This window comes from Scyliorhinus canicula, chromosome 9 (assembly GCF_902713615.1).
Source record: "Scyliorhinus canicula chromosome 9, sScyCan1.1, whole genome shotgun sequence".
NCBI classification, from domain to species: domain Eukaryota; kingdom Metazoa; phylum Chordata; class Chondrichthyes; order Carcharhiniformes; family Scyliorhinidae; genus Scyliorhinus; species Scyliorhinus canicula.
Window position 1 is genome coordinate 126617419 of NC_052154.1, and position 27366 is coordinate 126644784.

Here is a 27366-nt window from a genome sequence, read left to right on the forward strand (position 1 = left end):
CCGCGGTCCTTTTTTAAGTGGGTTAACAGAGGGATCACAGGCTTCGGCTGGGCGGGCAAGACCCCGCGAGTAAGAAAGGTAATGCGTGAGTCGGGAGAGGGCGGCTGGCGCTGCCAAATTTGAGCAACTATTACTGGGTGGCTAATATAGCCATGATCAGGAAGTGGGTGGTGGGGGAGGGTTCGGCATGGGTGCGTATGGAGGCGGCTTCATGCAAGAGCACCAGTCTGGGGCCATTGGTAACTGTGCCTCTGCCGTTCCCACCGGCACGGTACTACACCATTCCAGTGGTGCGGCCCTGAGAGTTTGGGGCCAGTGGAGGCGGCATGTGGGAGCATCGGTCTGGGCCCCAATCTGTGATAATCAACGGTTTGCCCCAGGGGGTATGGATGGGGGGTTCCGGTTACGGCGGAGAGCAGGGATCGAGAGGATGGGGGATATGTTAATAGAGGGGAGCTTTACAAGTATGAGGGCATTGGAGGAAAAGTTTGGGTTGGCGGGTGGAAACAAATTCAGGTATCTGCAGGTGCGGGACTTCCTTCGTAAACAGGTGTCAACCTTCCCGCTCCTACCGCTATGGGGGATTCAGGACAGGGTAGTTTCCAGAGGGTGGGTAGGAGAAGGGAACGTCTCAGACATTTATAAGGAGCTTATGAGGTCGGAGGAGACGCAGACCGAGGAGCTGAAGCACAAGTGGGAGGAGGAGCTGGGAGGTGAGATAGAGGATGGTCTATGGGCAGCCGTGTTGAATAGAGCCAACGCGTCCACAACATGTGCCAGGCTCAGCCTGATACAATTTAAGGTTGTTTACCGGGCTCACATGACAGTGGTCCGGATGAGCAGATTCTTTGGGGTGGAGGACAGGTGCGCAAAATGTGCGCAAAATGTGCGGGAGGACCGGCGAACCATGTCCACATGTTTTGGACATGTCCAAAGCTTCGGGGATTTTGGCAGGGGTTTGCGGACATCATGTCCACGGTGTTAAAAACAATGGTGGCGCTGAGTCCAGAGGTGGCGATTTGCGGGGTGTCAGAAGACCCGGGTATCCAGGAGGAGAAAGTGGCAGACGCTCTGACCTTGGCTTCCCTGGTAGCCCGGAGACGGATACTATTAGCTTGGAGGGACTCAGAGCCCCCGAGGTCGGAGACCTGGCTATGGGTTAGCTTTCTCTAAATGGAGAAAATCACGTTCGCCTTGAGAGGGGTCACTGTTAGGGTTCACCCGGAGGTGGCAACCGTTTTTCGAATTCTTTGCGGAAAATTATCATCAGCAGATTGGGGGGGGGGTGGGGGGGGGGGGGGGGGGGGGGGGGGGGGGGGGGGGGGGGTGGGGGGGGGGGGGGGGGGGGGGGGGGGGGGGGGGGGGGGGGGGGGGGGGGGGGGGGGGGGGGGGGGGGGGGTGGGGGGGGTGGGGGGGGGGGGGGGGGGGGGGGGGGGGGGGGGGGGGGGGGGGGGGGGGGGGGGGGGAGGGGGGGGGGGTGGGGGGGGGGGGGGGGGGGGGGGGGGGGGGGGGGGGGGGGGGGGGGGGGGGGGGGGGGGGGGGGGGGGGGGGGGGGGGGGGGGGGGGGGGAGTAGTTTAGATTAGATTAGGGGGTCAAAAGGGTGGGACCTGTACGAAAGGTAAATGACTTTTGCACTATGTTTATAGTTTCATGTATATCGTCTATTTTGTTGTTACTATACCTCAATAAAATGTTTGTTAAAAAAAAAACAACACACGCAAACAGGTATAATAATATAGTCCATTTTTTTTGTTCTTCTTCCTCCAACTGAAATCCTTCTCAATTGACAGTCTCTTTGAACAAGAAGGTCTCTGCACGATCCGTCCATTTCTTTACACCTCGGCATTTCTCTTTCAAGTCAGATACTTTAGTTCAATCTGATCACAAAGTCCCCTGTAATTCTCCAACACATGAGCATTCGTTCACACAGCTTTCAGGCCGTCAAATGCCTGTTGACACTCCGTTGTCCACTGGAATTTGTTACGCTTCTTCAGCAAGTCCATCAGTGGAGCAATCACGCTACAAAACTTTTGGACAAATGTTTGATCAAATCCACTCATGCCAAGAACTCGCATTATTTCCCTTTAGACTACAGAAAGGTATTGAGGATATTGAAAACTCCTCAATAACTGCTGGTTTCACATCCTGTGTGACCCATTCGACCCTGCCTAACTGTATGGCCAAGGAAAGTGACTTGGGCTTTTCCAAATTCACTTTGGCGACGTTTATCACCAAACGCGCCTGCTGAAGTCGATTGAATAACTCCATCAGATGTTTTAAATGTTCTGTCCATGTCTGGCTCAAAATTACCAGATTGCTGATGTAAACTGCACAATTGGGTAACCCTGAAACAACTTTGTTAGTTAACCATTGAAATGTGGCTGGTGCATTTTTCATGCCAAATGGCATAACTTTGAATTGGTATATACCATCTAGAGTCACAAAGGCTGAAATCTCCTTTGCCCTTTCGGATAAATGTACTTTCCAGTAACCGTTAAGTAAATCCAGCTTGGAAATAAAAGAGGTTTGTCCCACTTTCTCAATGCAATCCTCCAAACGTGGGAAAGCATAAAAGTCTGTTCTTGTAACTGCATTAACCTTTCTATAGTCCACACACAACCGTTGGGTACTGTCCGGTTTTGGTACCATCACGATGGGTGAGCTACATTGAGCGCAACCCACTGTAATTATGCCAATTTTAAGCATACTCTCAATCTCTTTGTTAACCTGTGCCAATTTTAAAGTGTTCAGTCTGTATCAATGTTGTTTGATTGGAATGGCATTTCCCACATCTACATCATGTATAGCCATTTTAATACTTCCCAATTTATCTCTACAAACTTGCCCATGCGATATCAATAACTCTTTCAGGACAGTCCGTTTTTCCTCTGGAAGGTAACTCAACAATTTATCCCAATTTTTAAGAACATCCTCAGTTTCCAATTTAATTTGAGGTATGTCAAATTCACAGTCATCTGGATTTGGTTTGTCACTTTGAGTTAGAATCATTAAAACCTCCTTTTTCTCTCCTTCCCTTTCAAAGTACCTTTAAACATATTCACATGACACACTCGGTGACTCTTCCTTCTATCTGGTGTTTTTACCACAAAATTCACCTCACTTAATTTCCTTTCAATCTGATAAGGACAACAAAACTTAGCTTTTAAAGGCTCACCTACTATTGGTAACAATACTAAAACTTTATCTCCACAGGCAAAACTACGAACTTTGGACTTCCGCTACCCATTTCATCACATTTTTGTACCTTTTAAATGTTGTCTAGCCAATTCACCTGCTCTATCCAATTGTTCCCTAAAATTTGACATGTAATCCAATAATGTAATTTCCGATTTCTCACTCACCAATTTTTCCTTAATCAATTTAAGTGGTCCTCTTACCTCAGACCAAAAATTAGTTCAAAAGGACTGCGTTTGGTTGACTCATTAGGTGCATCCCTAATTGCAAACAGTATGAATGGAATTCCTTTATCCCAATTCTCTGGATAATCTTGACAATAAGCCGTCAACATTGTCTTTAATGTCTGATGCCACCTTTCTAACGCTCCCTGCGATGCAGGATGGTATGCAGTTGAGTTAAATTGTTTTATTCCTCAGTTATCCATAACTTATTTGAATAACCTTGAGGTAAAAGTCGATCCTTGATCTGAATGTATTTCTCTGGGTAGTCCATATCTAGTAAAGAATTGAGTAACTCCTCCACAATCTTTTTAGCTGTAATATTACTTACTGGAATGGCCTCTGGAAACCTAGTAGACACATCTATTATAGTCAAAAGATATTGATTCCCACTTTTTGTTTTGGGAAAGAATTTGGTCAAACATACATGGAGTTTGAAAGGCCTTACGCAATCAATTAGGACCCTTGTAAAAGGTTCCTCAAATGCTGGAATGGGTATTAAGGGTGCTGGTTTAATCACCACTTGAGGTTTCCCTATCACTTGACATGTGTGACATGATTGACAAAATTGAACTACATCTTTATGTAGTCCAGGCCAATAAAAATGTTTTTGGATTTTAGCTTGCATTTTCCTTATTCCCAAATGACCTCCCACTGGTACCTCACACGCAATACTATTTGATGAACTTCTGCCCACTTTTCATCCGCCTCCATATGTAAAGGTCTCCATTTTCTATTCAAGACATCACTTTTAAGGTAATAACACTCTGGTATACATGCTGATTCCTCTTCTATGTATGCTTTCTGATACATCTGGTACATTTCTACATCTTTCTGTTGTAACTCTGCCAATTTTCCTGAACTAAAAATATCCGCCTCATCCACCACCTGTTCTTGTTCCTTGTCATCAATCTGATCAGAAATCGTTTCTGATAATTGCACTTCAATATCATCTTCACTCTTTGATTTCTCCTCTTGTCTTAACCTGTGACTTTGCGACCTTATTACTGCACAATCCGGAAAATCCCAGGATATTCGTCCTTCAACACTTCAGTTGTCTGATTTTCCACTGGCTTATCAACCACAGTAGGCATCACTCCCACCTGTGATCCAGCTATATCATTATCCAAGATAAACTGTATTCCTGGACAAGGTAGTTTCTCTATTACTCCTACTACCACTTCACCACTCTTCACTGGACTTTCCAACCTTACCTTATAAAATGGAACACTACTCCTCTCACCCTGAATTCCACATATTACCAGCTTTTCTGCCAACATTCTTCCCAAACTACATAACTCCTCATCTCTTACCATTAAAGATTGACTAGCTCCCGTATCTCTTAAAATTGTGACTTCTTTACCTGCTCCTCCTCATACATGTGAGTAAACTTTACCCACACAAGTAAATTCTTTAAAGAGATCTGGCATCTTCTTATCAATCACCTCTTGATCAGGCTGCACAATCTTTTCCTCCTCCTTCGCTTCACTTGGGATTTCCTTTACCACTTTAACAAACCCCGCTGTCTTATCCTGTTTTACCACATCAGCCTTCCCAGTGCTTTTCTTCAACCACCAACACTGTGACTTTACATGGCCTAGTTTATTACAGTGAAAACATTTGAAACTTTTCATGTCTCTTCCACCCTCCTGGATTTCGTTTTTGATCTGAGGTACGCTCTCCTTATTATCTCCCAAAAGATCGCCTTTACCACTTGAGTATTTCTCATGTCCCCAGTTTCTATCCCCCACAGGATCTGGTGTCGGAAACCAAGCTTTGATTTATGAACTAATTCATAATCATCTGCCATTTCTGCTACTAATCTTGGAGTTTTAACCCTCTGCTCTTCCACATATTGAACTTTTAATCTCCTCCAAAAGTATAATTTCTCTCAGAGCTTCATACGTTTGGTCTATTTTCAAAGTCCATATCCACCTATCAAAATTACTCTGAGCCTTTCAAACTCCATATATGTTTGACCAAATTCTTGCCTTAAATTTCTAAATCTTTGTCTGTAGGCTTCAGGTACTAGTTCAAATGTACCCAAGATGGATATTTTCACCTCCTCATACGTCCCAGATACCTCCTCCGGTAGTGATGCAAACACTTCTAGTGATGCAAACACTAGCCCTACCTACCAGCTTTGTTTGAATCAGTAATACCCACATGTCCTGTGGCCATTTCATTTGTTTAGCTACCTTCTCAAGTGAAATGAAAAAGGCTTCTACTTCCTTCTCATAAAACCTTGGCAATGCTTGGACATATTTAAATAGATCCCCACCAAGCTTTAGACTTTGACACTCTTTCTCACTATCCTCATCACTATCATCCAGCTGTACGTTTCCCTTTACGTCTGCCAATTTTAACTGACTGTCATGTTTCATGGTCATTTTCTGAAGTTCAAACTCTCTCTCATTATCTTTTTCTCTGAACTGTATCTCTTACTTTTTGTTCTGCTAGGGCTATTCTTTGTTTTCCTTTCTTTTCTCGCTTTTTCTTCTCTCTCTCTTTCTTTTTCCTCTCTCTCTCTCATATTCAAGCTGTTTTAATTCTCTCTCATGTTCCATTTGTTTAATTTGTAACTGAATTTTCTGCCATTTCCAATGAGTCAAACTGTATATAAGGAAACTATAAATGCTTAGCCTCCGCCATAATTACCTCATCTTTTCGCATTTTGTCAGGTAATGTTAAATGCAATGTTTTTGCCAAATCTAACAGTCTGCTTTTAGTCTCTGTCCAAAAGGTATTGCGTGTGACCGTCTCCACCCCCTAAAACTTCAGAGCCTCTGAAAGAGCCATTGTCCACAACACACTCCCCACTTAAACTAGAATATCACACCTGATAAGCAACCACAATATGCTCACCCCTCACTGTCTTTAAGTTCACAAAGCCATTCCAATAGATAGATTTTATCCCGGACAAGACCCCAATTTGTTATGGGCCAGGGTTTAGAGAACCCCAAAGTGTATCATGGAGTTCACCTGACCCACAACTTTTAATACATTGTGGTATGGGGAGCACATGGCCCACAGTACAGGTGTGGTACAGCAGAAATAGAAAAGTATTTTTTAAAGCAAAACAATGTTTATTCTATGAATTCAAGTTAACCTTTTTGAAACAAAGTGAAAATCTTAGCAACCATTAATTCAAATACAACTCCCAAAGAACACAACACTAATTAATCCGTAAGCTGTCCTTTTAACATCCAAAGACTTAAAACACCTTTTACCAGAAGCACATCAGGTTAAGGTCACTACTGTTATTAGTTTTAAATCACTAGGATCGATTGACAGTCTTTAGATTACAGAGAGAGACTCTAATACACCTTCTGGCTGTGACTGCAGCTATCTAGCTCTGATGATGAAACTAAAACACACCCTGCAGCAAACAGCCTAAAACAAAAGCAAAAAGCTGACAGACAGCTCAACTGCACCCACTCTCTGACATCACTGCAGTAATAAACATCCATTTCATAAAGGTACTCTCACTACAGATACTTATATATACACCCATTTATAAACAGCCATTTCTTAAAGGTACTCTCACATGATATAGCAGAGCTGGGAAGTAAAATTTAAGGTGACCTCGACAAAAGGGTACTGCATCTCATTGAATAGGCCAGAATGCTGTGCAAAGGGTTAGGTTGTGTCCGATGCCTCAGAGGACAGGATTTCTGCACATTCTCTGGGCTGTACCTAGCACAGAGCACGAGGCAACATCCATATAAAGGAGGAAGCCCTTAGCTTGAAATGTTAGTGTAGACTAGTAAATTCCTTAATACCCCCAGTTCCTACGACCTGGAAGTCAGTGCTAAAACCTTAGCTTGACGTTTGGGTGTAGACTAGTAAACTTCTTAACAGCCCCAGTTCCTGGGACCTAGAAGCCATTGCTAAATTGCAAAGTCACTTTTTTAGAAAGGTTACGCTGATCCAAACTATAATTCTAAGTAAGTCTTGCACAATAAGTAGAACAGCTTCGATTGCAGTAAATAGCACAGTATCGACAATTTTCCATCTCTCACAAATTGGGCAGCAATCTGAAGGAGTTCTAGATTATGAGGAATACAAAAGCAGGTTTGTAATGAAAATATGTAAATGCACAAGATGTGGTGGGTAAGGTTGGTGAGCTTCAAGCACAAATAGCCATGTCAGAATATTACATAGTGGGAATAACAGAAATATGATGTAGAACTTGTGAGACCTTGACCCTTGATATTCAAGGAAACAAAGTTTTCAGAAAAGATTGGGAGGAAAAAGGGTAGACAGGATAGCAATACCAATAGGGATGATACGGTTGTGTTCAAGAGAGGGGATGGCAAGGATAAGATCTATTTGGTTCGAGTGGAGAAGCAAGAAGGATATGATCACACTACTAGGAATATTCCATAGGACTCCAAATAGTGAGAGAGAGAGAGAGAGAGAGAGAAAGAGGAGCAAATCTGCAGGAAAATCAAAGATTGGCGATATTGTGGGGAGTGGCTTAATTACCTATATGAATAGGATAATGTTAGAGTAAAGGGAAACGTTGATGGAAGTTCTGAAATGTGTTTGTAGACCTTCCTTCACTGGTATATTCTTGGTACAAGTGGGGAGGAGGTATCTCTCGACCTGGTGCTGGAGAATAAGGCGGGTCAAATTCTGTCAGTGGGGAAACACTTGTGAAAGAGCGATAATCATATCATAAAGTTTACATTAGTAATGGGACAATCTAGAGTAGGATTTGAATGCGGTGTTTACCTGGTCTGGCCTACAGGTGACTCCAGACTCTTAAATGCCCTCTGAAATGGTCTAGCAAGCTACTCAGTTGTATCTGCCCACTACAAAGAAAACAAAAAGGAATTAAATGATGCCGGGGACCACGCAGCATCGACCCAGACATCAGAAACGACAACAGAAAATCCAGACCTCTCAACCAACCCTGCAAAGTCCTCCTTACTAACACATGGGGACTTGTGCCAAAATTGGGAGAGCTGTATCACAGACTAATCAAGCAACAGTCTGATATAGTCATACCCACAGAATCATACCTTCCGGACAATGTCCCAACCTTCACCATCCCCGAGTACCTATCTCCTGTCCCACTGGCAGGACAGACCCAGCAGAGGGGCAGCATGGTGATATACAGCCGGGAGGGAGTTGCCCTGAAATCCTCAACATCTACTCATGAAGATCCCATGAAGTCTCATGTCACCAGGCCAAATATGGATAAGGAAGCCTCCTGCTGATTACCACATACCATTCCCCCTCAGCTGATGAATCAGTACTCTTCTATGTTGAATACCACATAGAGGAAGCACTGAGGGTAGCAAGAGCATAGAATTTACTCCAGGTGGGGGATTTCAATGTCCATCACTAAGAGTGGTTTGGTAGTATCACCAGAGACCGAGCTGGTTGGGTCCTGAAGGACACAGATGCTGGACTGAGTCTGCGGCAGGTGGTGGGGAACCATCAAGGGTGGAAAGTCCAGAGCAGCACGGTGGCACAGTGGGTTAGCACGGTGCCGAGGTCCCAGGTTCGATTCCGGCTCTGGGTCACTGTCCATGTGGACTTTGCACATTCTCCCTGTGTCTGCGTGGGTTTCGCCCCCACAACCTAAAGATGTGCAGGCTAGGTGGATTGGCCACGCTAAATTGCCCCTTAATTGGAAAAAATTAATTGGGTACTCTAAATTTATTTTTAAAAAGAGGGGAACGTCCATTGACCTCTTCCTCACCAACCTGCCAGTAGAGATGCATCTGGCCATGCCAGTATCGGTAGAAATGACCACTGAAAAGCCCTTAACGAGGCAATGTCCCATCGTTACATTGAGGATATCTTCCATTGTGTTGTGTGGCACTACCCCCATGCTAAATGGCATTGACTTCAAACAGACCTTGTAATTCAAGAATGGGTATCTAGGATCCGTTCTAGGTCATCAGCAGTAGAATTGTACTCAGCCATTTGTAAACTCATGGTCCAGGATATCCCCATTCTTTTTTTTTTAATTAAATAATCTTTATTGCTACAAGTAGGCTTACATTAACACTGCAATGAAGTTACTGTGAAAAGCCCCTAGTCGCCACATTCCGGCACCTGTTCGGGTCCACAGAGGGAGAATTCAGAATGTCCAAATTACCGAACAGCACGTCTTTCGGGACTTCTGGGAGGAAACCGGAGCACCCGGGAGGAAGCCCAGGCAGACACGGGGAGAACGTGCAGACTCCGCACAGCCAGTGACACAGCCGGGAATCCTGGTGCTGTGAAGCCACGTGCTAACCACTGTGCAACCGTGCTGCCTTCACAATTACCTCCATTCTACCATTACCACCAAACCAGGGGCTCAAACCCAGTTCAATGAAGAGTGCAGAAGTGCATGCCAGGAGCAACACCAGACATACCAAAAAAAAATGCGATATCAACCTGGTGAAGCTATAACACAGGACTGCTTGAGCACCAAACAACATAAGCAGCAAGTAATAGACAGAGCTATCTATACGATTCCACAACCAGCGGATCAGACATAAACTCTGCAGTTTTGCCACATCCAACTGTGAATGGTGGTGGACAATTAAACAACTCACTGGAGGAGGAGACTCCACAAATGTACCCATCCTTAATGATAGGGAAGCCCAGCACATCAGTACAAAAGATACTTGCGTCAATCTTCACCCAGAAGTGCTTCATAGGTGATCCATCTTAGTCACCTCCGGAGGACCCCAGCATCACAGATGCCAGTGTCCAGCTAATTACTCCACGTGATGTCAAGAAAGAGCAAGAGGCACTGGATACTGCAAAGGCCATGGACCCTGACAATATTCTGCCAATAGTACTAATGGTGTGCTCCAGAACTTTCTGTCCCCGAGCCACGCTGTTCCAGTACTAACAGCTGCAACACTGGCATGTCCCGGCAATATGGAAAATTGCCCAGGTAATTACCCTGTTCACAAGAAATAAGACAAGTCCAATTGGACCAATTACTGTCTATCAGTCTACTCTTGATCATCAGTAATTTGAGCATTTGCTCAGCAATAACCTGCTCACTGATGCTCAGCCAAGGTCACTCAGCTCCTGGCCTCATTACAGCCTTCGGTCAAACATGGACAAAGAGCTCAACTCCAAAGGTGACGTGACAATAGCTTTCCTTGATATCAATGCATCATTTGGCCGAGCATGGCATCAAGGAGCCCGAGCAAACTGGAGTCAATGGGAATCAGGAGGAAGCCTCTGCTGGTTGGAGCCATACATAGCGCAAAGGATGATGGTCATGGTGGTTGGAGGTCAATCATCTTAGCTCCATGGCATCACTGTAGGTGTTATTCAGAGTAGTGTCCCAGGCCCAACCATCTTCAGCTGCTTCCTCAATAGACCTTTCTTTCATCATAAGGTCAGAGGTAGAGATGTTCGCTGATGACTGAATAATGTTCAACACCATTCGCAACTCCTCAGATACTGAAGCAGTCTCTGTCCAAATACGTCAAGGCCTGGACAATATCCAAGCTTGAGCCAACAACTGGCAAGTAACATTCCTGCCACCCAAGTGCCAGGCAATGGCCATCTCCAACAAGAGAGAATTTAACCATCCCCCCATGACATTCAATGGCATTACCATGGCTAAATCCCCCACTATCTGATGTGTTGATTGGTCTTGCAGTGTGTCAGTCAGTATGTGTCTGCACCATTATATACTAATGTGTATATTATGACATCCCCCTTTTATTAAAAAAATGTATGGTGTGGCAATAAATAATGTGTGGTGAGAATGTTCCTAACTACGTGTGGTATGTGGAAGCATATTTACAAGACTATGTACATAAACACTAAGCTATTTACATTGGAAGGTGTCTAATGCAGATGGACAGTATGCAACAAGAGAGTAACTAGAGCAACATTATATACAAACCAGTGAGTCGATTAAACAAAGCAACGAAACAATTCAGAGAGTCCATGAATTCAAAAAGTTCATAAATTTAGTCTCTGAGGTGGGCGACGAATTCTGGTTGACCAAAGGAGCATTTGGTCCTGTTGAGCATGTATCTGTCTGAAGACGCGCTGGAGGCGATTAATGTGCTCCTGCGGGGTGGTGAACCAGATGATTATGTCGTCCACATAGATGCGAATACCTTCCATCATCTGTTCCATAATCCTATGGAACACTTCTGATGCAGCGATGATCCCAAACGGCATCCTGTTGTAGTAATACCTGCAAAAGGGGGTATTAAAAGTGCAGAGTTTCCTGCTGGATTCGTCGAGCTGGATCTGCCAGAACCCCTTCGAGGCGTCTAGCTTGGTAAAGAACTTAGCGCGGGCCATCTCACAGGTGAGTTCTTCGCGCTTTGGAATGGGATAGTGCTCTCATAATATTGCGGTTGAGGGCCTTGGGATCAATGCATATTCTCAATTCGCCGTGAGGTTTTTTCACGCATACCATGGAGCTGACCCAGTCTGTCAGTTCCGTGACTCTGGAAATCACTCCTTGGTCCTGGAGGTCCTGCAGCTGCTGCTTGAGGCGGTCCTTGAGGGGAGCTGGGACCCTGCGAGGTGCATGCACCACAGGCGTGGCATTCGGTTTCAACAAGATCTTGTAGGTGTACGGGAGCGTGTCCTGCCCTCAAAAACATTGTGGTTTTGGTTAATAATGGCGTCCAGCTGCGCCCTAAAATCAGTGCCCTGAGAGGCAGACGCGTCAGCAGGTGACCGGGAGTGAACCCTTTGGACAAGGTTCAGCAGTTTGCATGCTTGCGCATCAAGCAGGGAGGCTTTGGAGGATCCCACTATTTCAAATGGAAGGATGGCTTTAAGTGACCTGTGTGTCACCTCAAGTTGGCATGAGCCACTGGCAGCAATGGCATTACCATTATAGTCTAACAGCTGGCAGGCTGATGGCAGGATGGTTGGCTTGACACGGAGGCTTTCGACGTCAGACCGCGCAATGAGATTGGCTGAGGCACCGGTGTCCAGGCGGAATCGGATTCGGGATCGGTTGACCGTGAGGGTGGCACACCACTCGTCGTCTGGATCAATGCTGTATACCGGGAGAGGCTGGACTTTTTGCTTTGGGGGCATCCTGTGTTTGGTAATGATACCGACTCGAAAAGGTGCTTTTGGGACCTCGGTATCAAGGTCAGGCAGCAGGTCAGAATCGGGTTCGGTGACTGTGGGTTGGGTGGCGCGGGCATCCCTGCGTAGCTGGCTGGAGCGACGAGAGTTGGCAGGTTGAGCAGACCTGCATAAAGCAGCATAATGGCCAAGTTTGCCACATTGTAGGCAGCATCGGGGTTTGGCAGGACATTGTCGCTTTAAGTGGGTGGAGCCACAGTTGCCGCACGTTGTGATGTCAGGACGCTCGTTGCGCCACCGCGCATGCTCGGTACTGTCATACTTGGTGCGCGCCTGCGCAGTGCTATCTTCGGCATCGCCGTCCCCTCATTCAGTGCTCGCATGCGTGGGAGGCTGTGAAAAGTGCGCGAAATGGCCGCCCTCATCCAGGCTGAGGCCCTGGAGTTGCTTGATTGCTTGTACCCATTCTGCCTCGTGGGGACCTGCCATGCCGTTTCAGCCGCTTGGATGTGCGAGTACGGTTAGTAGCGTGTTCATGCAGAACGCAGGTCTCGATGGCAATCGCTAGGGTGAGGTGCTTAACCTTGAGGAGCTGCTGGCGTAAGGGTTCCGACTGAACACAGAAAACGATCTGGTCGCGTATCATGGAGTCGGAAGTGGACCCGTAATTACAAGACTGCGCAAGGATGCTGAGGGGGGTGAGAAAGGACTGGAAAGGTTCATCCTTACCCCGTAAACTCTGTTGGAAGACATAGCTCTTGAAACTTTCATTTACCTCGATGCGCAGTGACTGTCAAATTTGAGGAGGACCGTCTTGAATTTTGATTTGTCTTCACCATCAACAAAAGTGAGAGAGTTGAAGATATGGATGGCGTGGTCCCTGGCCGTGGAGAGGAAGAGAGTAATCTTCCTGGCGTCTGAAGCAGCTTCCAGGTCTGTGGCTTCAAGGTAAAGCTGGAAGCGCTGATTGAAGATTTTCCAGTTGGCCCCTAGGTTACCGGTGATGCAGAGCGGCGGTGGGGGGGCGGACGCTGTCCATTTTGCAGGATGGCTGATTGCTGGTCGAAGGCAGATCACTTGAAGGTAGGTCTAATAAGTTCTAACATCACGTACTGGTACAATGATGTGTTGATTGGTCTTGCAGTGTGTCAGTCAGTGTGTGTCTGCACCATTATATACTAATGTGTGTATTATGACACTATCAACATCCTGGGGGTTACCATTGACCAGAAACTGAACTATTTTAGTCATATAAATACTGTGGCTACCAGAGCTGGTCAGAGACTAGGAATCCTTCTGCGGGCAACTCACTTCCTGACTCCCAAAAGCCTGTCCATTATCTACATGACACCAGTCAGGAGTGTGATGGAATACTCTCCACTTCCCGTACTCTTCCCGTACCAGCCTCCCGGGACAGGCGTCGGAATGTGGCGACTAGGGGCTTTTCACAGTAACTTCATTGAAGCCTACTCGTGACAATAAAGCGATTTTCATTTTCATTTCACTTGCCAGCTGCAACAACACTGAAGAAGCTTGACACCATCCAGGACAAAGCAGCCCGCTTAATTAGTACACCTTCCTCAAACATTCAATCACTCCACCACCGACTAACAGTGGCAGCCGTGTGTACCATCCACAAGATGCACTGCAGTAACTCACAAGGTTCCTTAGACAACACCTCCCAAACCCATGCCCACTACCATCTGGAAGGGCAAGGGCAGCAGGCATCTTGGAACGTTACCACTTGGAGGTTCCCCTCCACATCACTCACCATCCTGACTTGGAAAGATATCGCCTCTCCTTTACTGACGTTGCGTCAAAATCCTGGAACTCCGTCCCTAACAGCACTGTGGTTGAACCTATGCCTCAGGGACTGCAGCAGTTCAAGAAGGCAATCCACCACCACATTTGCCTCTCCCAATTCCACACGATAGATGTGCTCTCACCTTGGCAAGCCTCAACAGCCCCTTCTCAAGTGCAAGTCGAGATGGGCAATAAATGCTGGCCTAGCCAGACGGCCAAATTCCATAAATGCATTTTTAAAAGTTCTGAATTCAAGGAAGCCTAACTTCAATGGGAGGAGAGAGTCAGGGTAAAAGAGATCCCACAACAACCAACAGGAAATACTGTCACCAAACAAAGGGTGGTCTTTAAAGATTAGCTGTTTCAGATACTGGCTATGTTCATTGCAAGAAAGGTAGGAGATCTAAGGCAGGGATTAACGGATGACAAGGGAAATAGAAATTATGACGAAACAAAAAAAAAAAAGAGGGGTGTATGATGCACGTCAGATGGATTCTTCAAGCCATAATCAAGCCAAATAAAATAAGTGGAGTAGGGGGGAGTGAAGAGAAAAATCATTCTGGCAAAGAGAATATGTAAATTAAATGACAGTTAACACAAAGGAGAACTTGAAAACCTTCTTCTGGTCTTCTACCGAGGTGGCAGTGGTATTGCGTTACTATTGCTGGATTAGTAATCCAGAGAATCAGAGTCATGCTTTGGTAACCAGTGTTCAAATCCCACCACAGCAGGTGGTGAAATTTGAATTCAATAAAAATCTGGAATTAAAAGTTACTAATGCTCATGAAGATCCATCTGGTTCACTAATGCTCTTTAGGGAAGGAAATCTGTCATCCTTACCTGGCCTACATGTGACTCCAGATCCACAGCAATGTGGTTGACTCTTAAATGCCCTCAGGGATGGGCAATAAATGGTGTCCTAGCCAGCGACGCCCGCATCCCGTGAACAAACTTTTAAAAAGTAGTAAAATGGGGGTTGTCTTGATTGGGACAAAGAGGGTGATATATGTTTAGAGGTGCAGCTCTACGGTTGAATACTTAATGAGTACTTTGTGTTGGTGTTTTCTATTGAAGAAGAATCTGAAAAAATATCAGTGGGAGAAGAGTCATGTTAAAGGGTATTTTTATGATTGGAGGATGCTGGAGTCCACGCAAGGTTCCCTGTGTTTTGGTATGTTATCAATCACTTGCATATTAGAATACATAATGAAATGTGGCAGATATTGAGGATGATAACAATTATCTATAACAGGTCAGCAGAATGGACAGACAAGTGGCAGATGGAAAAGAGTGAGATGTTGCATTAAAAAAATGTATTTAACGCTTTTCAGTTTTACCAAATATTACAAAGAATTTTAATTTTCTGAAAACCGCAAATACAATATTTCAGGACACATTATAAAAAGAATACAGACCCACATAAACCCCCCCCCCCCCCCCCCCCCCCCCCGCCCCCTAGCGACTGACGTGATTAGTTCTTTAAAATAGGTAATGAAAGGCTGCCACATCCAGATGAATCCCTCCACCGATCCCCTCACGGTGTACAGAAACTCTATTAGGTCCCCTAACCATGCCCAGGCACTGGAAGGGGTTGGAGACATCCAGCCCAGCAGACCTCCCTCCAGGTAATCAATGAGGTGAAGCCAAGAACATCCACTTCTGTCCCTGGCCCCAATGAATCCGACACCCCAAATATGACAAATAAAGCACAGGGCTCCAATTCAACATTTAGAAACGCCGATGTGGTGCTAAAGGAGGAGACCCAGAAGCTCACAAGTTTGAGACAGGACCAGAACATGTGCGTGTGATTGGCCGGATCCCCTTGAACACCACACCAATCATCCACCTCCGGGGAAAAAAAGCACTCATCTTCACCTTGGTCAGATGTGCCCTAAACACCACCTTGAGCTAGATCGAGCCCAGCCTCGCACACAAGGACATGGAATTCACCCTGCAAAAGGCCCCACTCCACACCTCATCATCTACTGTGGGCCCCAGCTCCCCCTCCCATCCACCGGGCACACTTCCTCTGACAGGATCCGCGTCCATTGATGCCTAATGTGCTACTCTCCTCCGACCATGCCAGCGAAAGGACCAACGCCATCCCAGAAACCCTTCCGGCTCAAGGCCTTACCAGTTTGCATCCGCCATATAGCTGCTAAGACTTCCCCAGAACCTAGAGGTGCCTCCAAATCTTTGTGCTCCTCCTCCCCCACCACAGGAAATTTCAGATCCTCCAAAAATGGCAACATATCTGATCCGCCCACTGGTGGCTCTGACTTAAATATATTTATAAAAAGCCTCAAACGCACTATTAACTCTCCAGGGCGGACACCAGCTTGCCTTTCGAGTGCCTGACTGAATGATGCTCCAGGAGGGTACCTGCCTCCTCGATTGTTGAGCCAGGAGACAGCTGGCCTTCTCCGCATATTCACAAATTGAACGCCGTAGCTGGCAACTGCCTTACCCGTAGACAACAGATCGAATTGCGCTTGCAGTTTCTCCTTATTTGAAAGGAGCTTCCGGTGTAGGGTCACCCAAATACTTATGGTTGTGACAACTGGGAGATGCACTGCAAGGAGAACAATGACTTAAAGCATTGGGGGAAAAGGGAGGAACTGGGGAACCTCTAAAGGAAGAAGTAAAGCTCTCTAGTCAAAGATTTAGTAGAGGTATGTTTAAATATACGCAAGCCTTGCCAAGATTCAATGAGAAGGACATAGAAGCATATTTCATTTGATTTGAGAAAGTAGGTAAACAATTGAATTGACCAAAGGCCATGTGGATGGTTTTGGTTCAAACAGAGTTGGTAGGTAGAACTAGTAATATGTTTGCCTCACTATCAGAGGATGTGTCTGGGGATTATGCTGTGGTGAAGGAAGCCATATTAAGTGCCTATGAACTAGTGCTAGAAGCCTACCAAAGAAGCTCAGAAATCTAAGAAAAGATCCAGGTCAGACCTCTATAGAATTTGAAATAATGAAACAAACTAACTTTGATAGATGGATATGAGCAATAATAATAAACCAAATGTATGAGGCTCTTCAGGAGATAATTATTTTGGAGTAATTTAAAGATACAGGCCGGGATTCTCCGAAAATTGGGCTCAGTCCCCACGCCCGCCGGAAAATGGCCACGAATCACTCCAGAATTTTTTCAAAAAGCCCGGAGTGATTCTCCAACTTCAAGAGGGATAGCAGCGTCCCGGCGTGTGTCGCGCAGCTCCTGTTGCCGACACGGGGCCCTGCACTTCCGGCCATGGGTCCACGCACGCATGCACACGGCCGTCTTTGCGCTGGTCCCCGCGCAACATGGCGGAGCCACACAGCGGGCCGACGCGGAAGAAGATAGGACCCCCTACCAGATCGCGCGCCCCCGCCGATCGGTAGCCCTCGATTGCGGGCCTGGCCATCGTGGAGGTCCCCCATGGAGTCTGATCCACCAGCCCCCCCCCCCCCCCCCCCCACCAGGGTGGCCACGAGTCCGACCTTCCGCCGGGTGAAACCATACGGGAACCACGGCGGCGGAACTCGGCCAGTCGACTGTGGAGAATCGCTGCGGGGGCTTCGCTCAACAGCCCCCGACTGACGCCGCATCGACTGCACATATGCGACTGCCGCCAATTCTCCGGTTGCCGGAGAATCGCGTCTCGGCGTCAGAGTCAACTGAGGGTCTGAGACCCCATTCTCCGACCCGCTCGGCACGCAGGCTCGGAGAATTCTGGCCACACTTCCTGCAGAAGTGAGCACTCATGTGGAAAGGCTAAGAGTTAAAACAGCTAGACAGGCCACAGAAATGGCTGACGATTTTGAACAGGTTCATAAAGCAAAGTTTACTGTCCAATATCAATTGCGAAGGATAGAAACTGGGAACATGAAAAATTCACAGGTGGTCAATGCAGAGGAGGTGTAATTGGTAATATTAAGTGCCTCACAGTAAAAATGAAACCAGTGATAGAGAGATAAGAAACTTAAATGTTTTGATTTTAATAAAGTTGGACATGTGAAGTCACAGTGATGGTGGCTTAAGAAAAGTACTGGGAAGGTAGACTGGGTAAAACAGGATAAGCCATTAACCTGATCACCTGCCAGAGAATAATGCTCCTCCTCTCCAACCCAATCCTTTCACCAAACATTCAAGTTAGGCTCATTGAACCATGCTGGAAAAAGGTCCAACAGCCCTTCCCCACTGCACTCCCATTCACTAGCTTGCTGGCAGCGAGGTAGCCCTCACTTAGGGTAAATATGAAGGAATATAGTAAAAATAAACTCCCTAGCTTGTCCTTGTTACATATGTAAAGGATTCCCACCAGAGACCATGAGCTGGATTCTCCAACGGCATGGGAACTGTGGCGTTTTATGACACCAAAACCAGCGGCAAGCCCTCACCGATTCCGGGACCGGTGAGGGGCTAGCAGCAGCGTCCAGTCGAACTCCCAACTCACGTGCCAAAATTGGCCAGAGAATGGGCAAGTCCGTGGCCGCGCATGCGCATGGCGAGAATCTGTACCGGTCGCGCCGTACAACATGGCGCTGACCTGCCAGATAGTGCCTTCCTGGACCCCCCCCCCGCCACCCCAGAACCAGGCCCCCCCCCCACCAAGCAGCACGGCTTGCTTCCCCCCCCCCACCAAGCAGCACGGCTCGCTTCCCCCCCCCCCCGCCCTGACTGTGGCGGCACTGAACACAGTCCACAGCCGCCACACGAAGTTCATGAATCTCGACCCATTGGGGGCGGAGCATCGGGGGAGGGCCTTCAGGTAACACCCGAGGCCGTCCCAACGGCGTGCAGCGTACTCCCCGATGATGCCGTTTTGTAGGGGGTGGGGCATCTGAAAACAGGCACAGCTCCCGATTCGGTCGATTGCGAAACCGTTGTCGGCAAGCGGAGAATCCCACCACATTGATTTCCTTTACTATTACCTTAACCACTATCCCCGACCCACATTGGTCCCCCTCCCCACGTCATACACAAACCCCAGATAACAACAAATATATACAGTATACAAGAAATCCCAAACAAACCCATCCAGAGCCCTAACAATCCCCATAGAACCCCTTTAACTGAGTCCAAGACCATGTTCTTTAACAAAGGCCTCCGCTTCTTCCACCGTATAGAAATAGTGGTATTTCACCCCACCAGGTAACCCAAAGCCTTGCTGGGTCCACCATTCCAAATCTCACTCCACTCTGGTATAATGCCACCTTCGCCTTATTAAAGCCCATCTGCCTCTTCGCCATCTCCGCTCTGACGTCTTGATGCATCCGGATGGTGCTCCCTTCCCATCGCAAGTCTGGATTTCTTTGGCCAATTTCGAGACGCTCTCCTTCTCTCAGGCGTTATGGAATTTTACAACTGCCCGCGGTGGCTCAATATCTGTGGCTTCTGCCGGAGAATTTGATGGGCACTATCCCACTCTGGGGTGGGGGGGATATCTGTTTCCCCCCCCCCCCCCCCAGCTTCTCGAAATCTGAGAAAAATACTCAAGTGGGATTTGGGCCCTCCATCCCCTTCGGCAATTCCATGATTCTCAAGTTTTGGCTCCTTGACCCGTTCTCCAGGTCATCCATTTTTGCCCTCAGGATCTTGTTTCTCTCCCCCAACGACGAGATCGCAGCCTCTAACAAGGTGATTTGATTGCTGTGCCTTGATAAAGTTTCTTCCACTCTCTTTTACACCTCTCTGTGCTCCTTCACAGCCTCCAAGGTTTTCTCGAATCGCACCAAGCGCCTCAATTGACTATTTGAGGGTTTCTATCATCGCCTGCCCTTGTTTCTCAAAATGCTTCTCAAACTGCTTCTAATATTCCGAGGCCAGCATAGCGGCCATAATAGGAGCTACCACACCCGTTGGAGTTGTATCCACCATCTTCCCTCCTAGTGAGCCACACTAACTCCCCAAATCCATCGAAAGATTTCCATTTGCATCGTTCTTTCCACCAGCCTTTTTTGAGATTTTCAACATTCTTTCCTTGACAGGCCTTTAGATGGCCGAATTTGTTCACCAAAATTCCTCAGGATTCGGACAAAAAGGACTAAAAAATAAGTACCCTGCGGAAGCTAACTAGTGTGCGACCTTTGCCTACGTGCCCCCACAGGAAGTAATGAGGTGTTGCATTTTAACAGAAGAGATAGGGAGTAAACTGAATAGTACAGTTCAAAAGTGTGTGCAGGGACAGAAGATTTGGGAGTGCATGTGCATCGATCTTTGTCGGTGAAAGGACATAATGAGAAAGTGATTGGCAAAGGAATCTTGGGCTTCATAAATAGAGATCTTGAACACACAAGTGGGACATTTATGCTGAACTTTTATAAGCTCTGGTTAGGCACAACTAGAGGTTTGCATCCAGTTCTGATCACCACACTTTAAGGAAGGATGTGTGGGCCCTGAAGAGAGTGCAGAGGAGATGTACCAGAATGGTACCAGGAATTAGGAATTTTGCTACTAACTTAGGGTGGGGAAGTTGCGGTTGTTCTCCTTGGAGCTGTGGTAGTCGGTATTGGGGTATTACGGTACCTAGGTTGGAGGTACCTGATGCTGTAAGATCATTGGTGTTGGAGGTACCTGATACTGTAAGATCATTGGTGAAGCCTGCCTGCTGGTTCCGCCCAGTAAGGCGGAGTATAAGAGTCTGTGTTTCCCTAGCTGCTGCATTCTGTACCTGCGCTGCTGGGGGAAACATCTAGTTCAATAAAGCCTTCAATTGTCCTACAATCTCGCTTCGGGAGTTATTGATCGTGCATCAATGTATTGAACTAGATTTGAAAAATGGAGCTCCGCATCAAGCCGGAGTGTCTGCAACTTAGCCCCAACGCGACAAACTCAGCTCCGACCTTTAAACACTGGCTGGCGTGTGTCAACGGATACATCAGGACGGCCAGAACTACACCCACGGAGGACCAGAAACTGCAAGTTCTCCACTCGAGGGTGAGCCCAGAAATCTACACGCTCATTGAAGACGCAGACGGTTTTGAGGCCGCGATGACCCTGTTGAAAGGACACTACATCCGCCCAGTAAATCAGGTTTATGCCCGACATCTTCTAGCTATCAGACGACAAATTCCGGGGGAATCGCCAGACGAATTCTACCGCGCACTGCTGGTACTGGGTAGGAACTGTGACTGTCCGCAAGGTTCAGCCAACGACCACATCGAACTTTTAATCCGGGGCGCCTTCGTTGCAGGTATGCAGTCCTCTCAGATCCGCCAGCGGCTGCTGGAAAATAAGTCGCTAAGTCTCAAGGAGGCACGGGCCCTCGCAAGCTCCTTAGACGTAGCCTCCCGCAACGCCCGAGCATATGTCCCTGACCCCACCCACAACCGATTCTGACGCATCCCCCAACCCCTCTACCACCAGCTCCCCGTTCGCCGGGACAACCGCAAGTACACTGCATTCGAAGCAGATGGTCGGCTCTACCACTTCCTAAGGGTTCCCTTCGGTGTCACAAATGGGGTCTTGGTCTTCCAATGGGAGATGGACCGAATGGTTGACCGCTATGGTTTGTGGACCACATTTCCGTACCTCGACAACGTCACCACCTGCGACCACGACCAGCAGGACCACGACACCAACCTCCACAAATTTCTCCATACCGCCAGTCTCCTTAACCTGACCTATAACAAGGAGAAATGCGTATTCAGCACCAATCATCTAGCCATCCTCGGCTACGTAGTGCACGATGGAGTAATAGGCCCCGACCCAGAACGCATGTGCCCCCTCATGGAGTTCCCCCTCCCACACTGCTCCAAGGCCCTGAAACGTTGCCTGGGGGTTTTTTCACATTACGCACAGTGGGTCCCCAATTACGCGGACAAGGCCCGCCCACTAATCCAATCCACGGTTTTCCCTCTGTCGACGGAGGCCCGCCTGGCCTTCAGTCGCATAAAGGCAGACATCACAAAGGCCACGATGCACGCAATTGATGAATCCCTTCCCTTTCAAGTTGAGAGTGACGCATCCGACGAAGCCCTGGCGGCCACACTTAAACCAAGCAGGCAGGCCCGTGGCCTTCTTCTCACGCACCCTCCATGCCTCTGAAATCCGCCATTCCTCTGTTGAAAAGGAGGCCCAAGCCATAGTAGAAGCTGTGCGACATTGGAGGCATTACTTGGCCGGCAGGAGATTCATGCTCCTCACTGACCAATGGTCGGTAGATTTCATGTTCGATAATGCACAGCGGGGCAAGATAAAGAATGATAAGATCTTACGGTGGAGGATCGAGCTCTCCACCTACAACTTCTGAGATCTTATATTGTCCCAGGAAGCTAAACGAGCCTCCTGATGCCTTATCCCATGGCACATGTGCCAACGCACAAGTGGACCGACTCTGGACCCTCCACAATGACCTCTGCCACCCGGGGGTCACTCGTTTCTTCCATTTTATCAAATCCCACAACCTGCCCTACTCCATCGAGGAGGTCAGGACCGTCACCAGGAACTGCAAAATTTGCGCGGAGTGCAAGCCGTACTTCTACCGGCCAGAGAAAGCGCACCTGATAAAGGCTTCCCACCCCTGTGAACGCCTCAGCATGGACTTCAAAGGGCCCCTTCCCTCCACCGACCGCAACACGTACTTCCTGAACGTGATTGATGAGTACTCCCAGTTCCTGTTTGCCATCCCCTGTCCCGACATGACCACTGCCAGTATCATTAAAGCCCTCCACAGCATCTTTACCCTGTTCTGTTCCCTGCCTACGTCCAAAGCGAAAATGCGTGACTCGTTCACAATGTGTTGATATGGTTGGTAGAAATGGCAGCACAAAAAACTTGCAAAGCTGAACAAATTTTAGTAGCCTACAATCCTGGGAGAAGAGGCCTCTCACAATACTGCTGCACAGGGACACATCAGGGCCATATTTAGGATCTGAGTCAACCAATATAATTGCTCCTTCATGAGCGACGAACTGCGTCAATTCCTGCTTAGCAAGGGCATTGCCTCGAGCAGGACGACCAGTTATAACCCCCAGGGAAATGGGCAGGTGGAGAGAGAGAACGGAACGGTCTAGAAGACCGTCCTCCTGGCCCTCCGGTCCAGGAAGCTCCCAGTCTCCCGCTGGCAGGAGGTCCTCCCCTATGCACTCCACTCCATTTGATCATTACTGTGTACCACGACCAACGAAACACCTCATGAACGTATCCTTGTCTTCCCTAGGAAGTCCTCCTCCGGGACCTCACTCCCAACATGGCTGACAGCTCCTGGACCCATTCTGCTCCGCAAACACGTGCGGGCGCACAAGTTAGACCCACTGGTCGAGAGGGCACACCTCACTCATGCTAACCCTCAGTACGCCTATGTGGCGTACCCTGACGGCCGGCAGGATACGGTCTCCCTCCGGGACCTGGCGCCCGCTGGATCCCCACCCACACCCCCCTCACCAACCCCACCCACCCTCCCACTGGCGCACCTCATGGCTGCCCCCTTCCCAGGGGGATCGGTCCTTCCACTGGCCCCACCAAGGGGTGATGAAGCTGAAGAAGCCACGCTCCCGGAGTCACGGATGCCCGAGCCGAGCCTGCATCACAGCCGAAACTGCGACGATCACAGAGGACAACCAGAGCCCCCGATCAACTAATAGCTTCATTATGAAATGTACCTGTAAATAAATACCTGTAAATAATTTGTGACATGTAAATGGCAAAACACTGTACCACCGACGGGTACCGCCATAACCTCCACCACTGTGTAACACGAGACCACCACCCCCGTCGGACTTTTTTTATTTTTTAAACAGGGGGTGAAGGTGGTTGTCGGTATTAGGGGTATTACGGTACCTAGGTTGGAGGTACCTGATGCTGTAAGATCATTGGTGTTGGAGGTACCTCATACTGTGAGCTCATTGGTGAAGCCTGCCTGCTGGTTCCACCCAGTAAGGCGGAGTATAAGAGCCTGTGTCTCCCCAGCTGCTGCATTCTGTACCTGCGCTGCTGGGGGAAACATCTACTTCAATAAAGCCTTCAATCTCGCTTTGGGAGTTATTGATCGTGCATCAGGAGCAAAGGAGATTGAGTAGAGCTTTGATAGAAGTGTGCAAGATTATGATGGGTTTAGACGAGTAGACAAAGAACAATATCCCATTTGTCGATTGTACAAGAACTAAGGGACACAGATTCAAGGTTTTGGGCAAGAGATGCATGGGAGTTGTGAAGAATAACTTTTTGTACGCAGTGGTAACTCCCTGCCTAAGAGAGGATGGTGGAAGCAGTGATGAACAGTGATATAAAAGATAATTGCATGGGCACTTGAGGGAAATAATCTTGCAGGGCTATGGAGATAGAGCAGTGGAATGAGACTGACTGGATTACTCTATGGAGAGTCGACATAACATTGATCAGTGAAATTACTTCTTTCTCTACAGTAATGACTCTCGGTGCTGAACCCAATTATATTGGTTGACTCAGGTCCTAAATATGGTCCTGATGTGTCCCTGTGCAGCAGTATTGTGAGAGGCCTCTTCTCCCAGGATTCTAGGCTACTAACATTTGTTCTGCATTACAAGTTTTTTGTGCTGCCATTTCTACCAACCATATCAACACATTGTGAACGAGTCACGCATTTTCTCATTAAGCCTTGTATATCTCATGTTATTACTTCAGTCAATTCACCTTATCCTAGTCAAGCATGTTGAATCTTCACAAGGTTCTTCTAATCCTTCCTATAACTACAGCAGAAGATCCACAGGGACCACCGAGAACCAAGGTAAATGCTGTTTATGCCACTTCTCTGCAATTTCCACAAATTCCACAAACTGAGGTTGCAATGAATGATCACAAGAAAACCTGCAGGAATTTAACCATTCGCCTGTCCTCTTTCCTCTCTCTCTACCTGTTCCCCCCCCCCCCCCTTCCTTTCAGTTTATTTATTTTTAAATGTTATCCTTCTGCAACATTTTCATCATCTAGGTGATAGGCTTGCACGTAAAATATAGCTTGCCTGCTCTGTCCACAAATGCTACCTGACCAGCTTTGTGATTCCAGCAGTTTGTTTCAGATTCCCAGTGCCTGCACTGTATTTGTATTTTTTAATGATGCTGTTTTTAGGCCCACCTCATTTTCCTCCAGAAATGACAATGTATTGAAATCATATTCAAATGACAAAAATATATCATCCTATATAACCAGATAAGCAAGACATGTGGCATTTATTTGTTGACCCAATACTTATTCAACCACAGATAGTTCTAACAATTTGAATGAATCACTCACTATTTTATTACCAGAACAAATATATGGTGTTATACATTCAACAAATCAAACCATTAGGAACATAAACCTATTCTCAGGCTGTGAGATTCACTCAGGAGCCTGAGGATGACTGGAGGGTAGCTCAAGCTCCTTTAAACTCCAAAACCTACCCAGTAACGAGTTGCAGCCTGAATCCTTTTATTGTGTAAGGCAATTGTTGGCATCATCATCTTTATCCTTGCATTGTCTCAATTCAAGATACCCTACAGAATGACATTGCAATTTTTATAGGATCCTGTTCCTGTGCTGATTAGCAAACAAAACTAGTCATTTTTAGATTACGCCCTGTGATATTCGTGTATAATTGTATTTTTTTTAGTTATATTATTCCATTAATGGCAAACATAGGAACTTTGCACAGATGCATGAAGCTCTTGTGGACTAATAATAATCAGCATAATTTTTAGTATTATTTAAATGATAAATCCATGCTCAATTCAGACAATTAATTCTTCCATAAAAAGGTCCAAATGCATGATTAAATGTGTGCTCATCGCCTTATGCAATAAATGGGTCAACGCCTTTTGCCAAGTCCAAAATCAGCAAAGGCACGATCAAGATTAGGCTGTGGGGGTGGTACTGTGACTCAAGTTCTGTTGCTGATGATGATCCATTGGAAACCTCACTAACAAATCAATGCCTCCATGTCATAAAACACAGTAGAAAGTGGAAAACTGAATGTTTTTTCTCAGAAAGGAGACTTTTGATGTCCAGTTCACCTTTTGAAATTTTTTCAGACAGCCAACAAAAAAACCAGACACAACATGGTTTATTTAGAAGCTGTCGTTAAGTCAGTGGCGTCTGACATTCACCAACTGATATATAAAATATAAACCCCACCACCACAAAATCGCATAAGTGTTGAATAATTATGACGGTATCTTCAGAATTCTTTCTCTCCGGATTTGACTAACTGAGCCACATGTACATTATAGTCCTTTCTGTACCATAACCAGACTCTGAATAACAGGTCAATATGTGCAATTAAAAAAAAGCTAAATGTTTATACACAACTGCCCATGTTATACCCTTAGAAACAATAATATGAGGACATATTAAAAGCTTTACATGGGTCTTGGTTGCTTTAAGGTTTAAGAATACACTATGACTGCTTCTCGAAGATGCTTCTTGCATGCATCTGTAAGCTTCTCTGAAACTACGGTAACGCATTGGAAAAATAGATCAAAGAAATGGATATTTACCATTTGAAGAAGTTTTGTCAGCCGACCTGTTGTTTACATCACATTCACCAAGGTTAATCACGAGCAACGCACGTGAACTCTGCCAAATTGAAGACTTGTCTACCTTCCTTTGAGCACCTGTGGCTTAAAGTGCAGAATATCTGTTGGCAAGTGGTGGTCATGGATGTGGGGGGAGGGTGGGGTACGTCAGAAGTAAACCTTGCACTGCTTTCTGTTATAAACCCGAACCAGGGAAGACAAAGGATCTTGTCTCTGCTTGGTGAGCTAAGATGCTAATCAAGGTTGGTGGAAGAATGCTCCGGATATCACGATTCATTGACAAGTGTCTCAGAGCAGCTGCTGTCTTCACGCCCACATCCCTGATTAAATTGTGAAGGTTTTTTTCCTCTCTCACCGTTTCAAGCTCTCTCCCTTTCTCGTCAGCTCAGTGGTTTGATGAACAGGATACTTTCAAAGCCCACCCACACACATGCACACATATATCACACATGCTCACTTAAATTAAGCAGAAACATGAATGGAAAAAGCAAAAGGGAAATGAAATAGCAAACAATGCCAGGAAGAGTGTGCGGATTACAAACAAACTGCTCCTAGGTGTTTCAGTAAGCTCTGATTGCATCAATATAGTTCCAGTGATTTCAGGCAGCATCTCTTCCGCACACGGAAT

The 27366-nt window shown here is 46.9% G+C and overlaps 1 protein-coding gene across 1 annotated transcript in view; it reads right to left on the minus strand.

Annotated features, from left to right (window-relative positions):
- Window positions 1–27083, minus strand: part of ptpn5 (protein tyrosine phosphatase non-receptor type 5) — a 271921-nt gene extending 244838 nt beyond the window's left edge. Inside the window, exon 1 of the mRNA XM_038807521.1 lies at window positions 26700–27083. The gene's annotated coding sequence lies outside the window, so the exon portion shown is untranslated. The remainder of the gene's footprint in view (window positions 1–26699) is intronic.
- Between the last annotated feature and the right edge of the window lie 283 nt (window positions 27084–27366).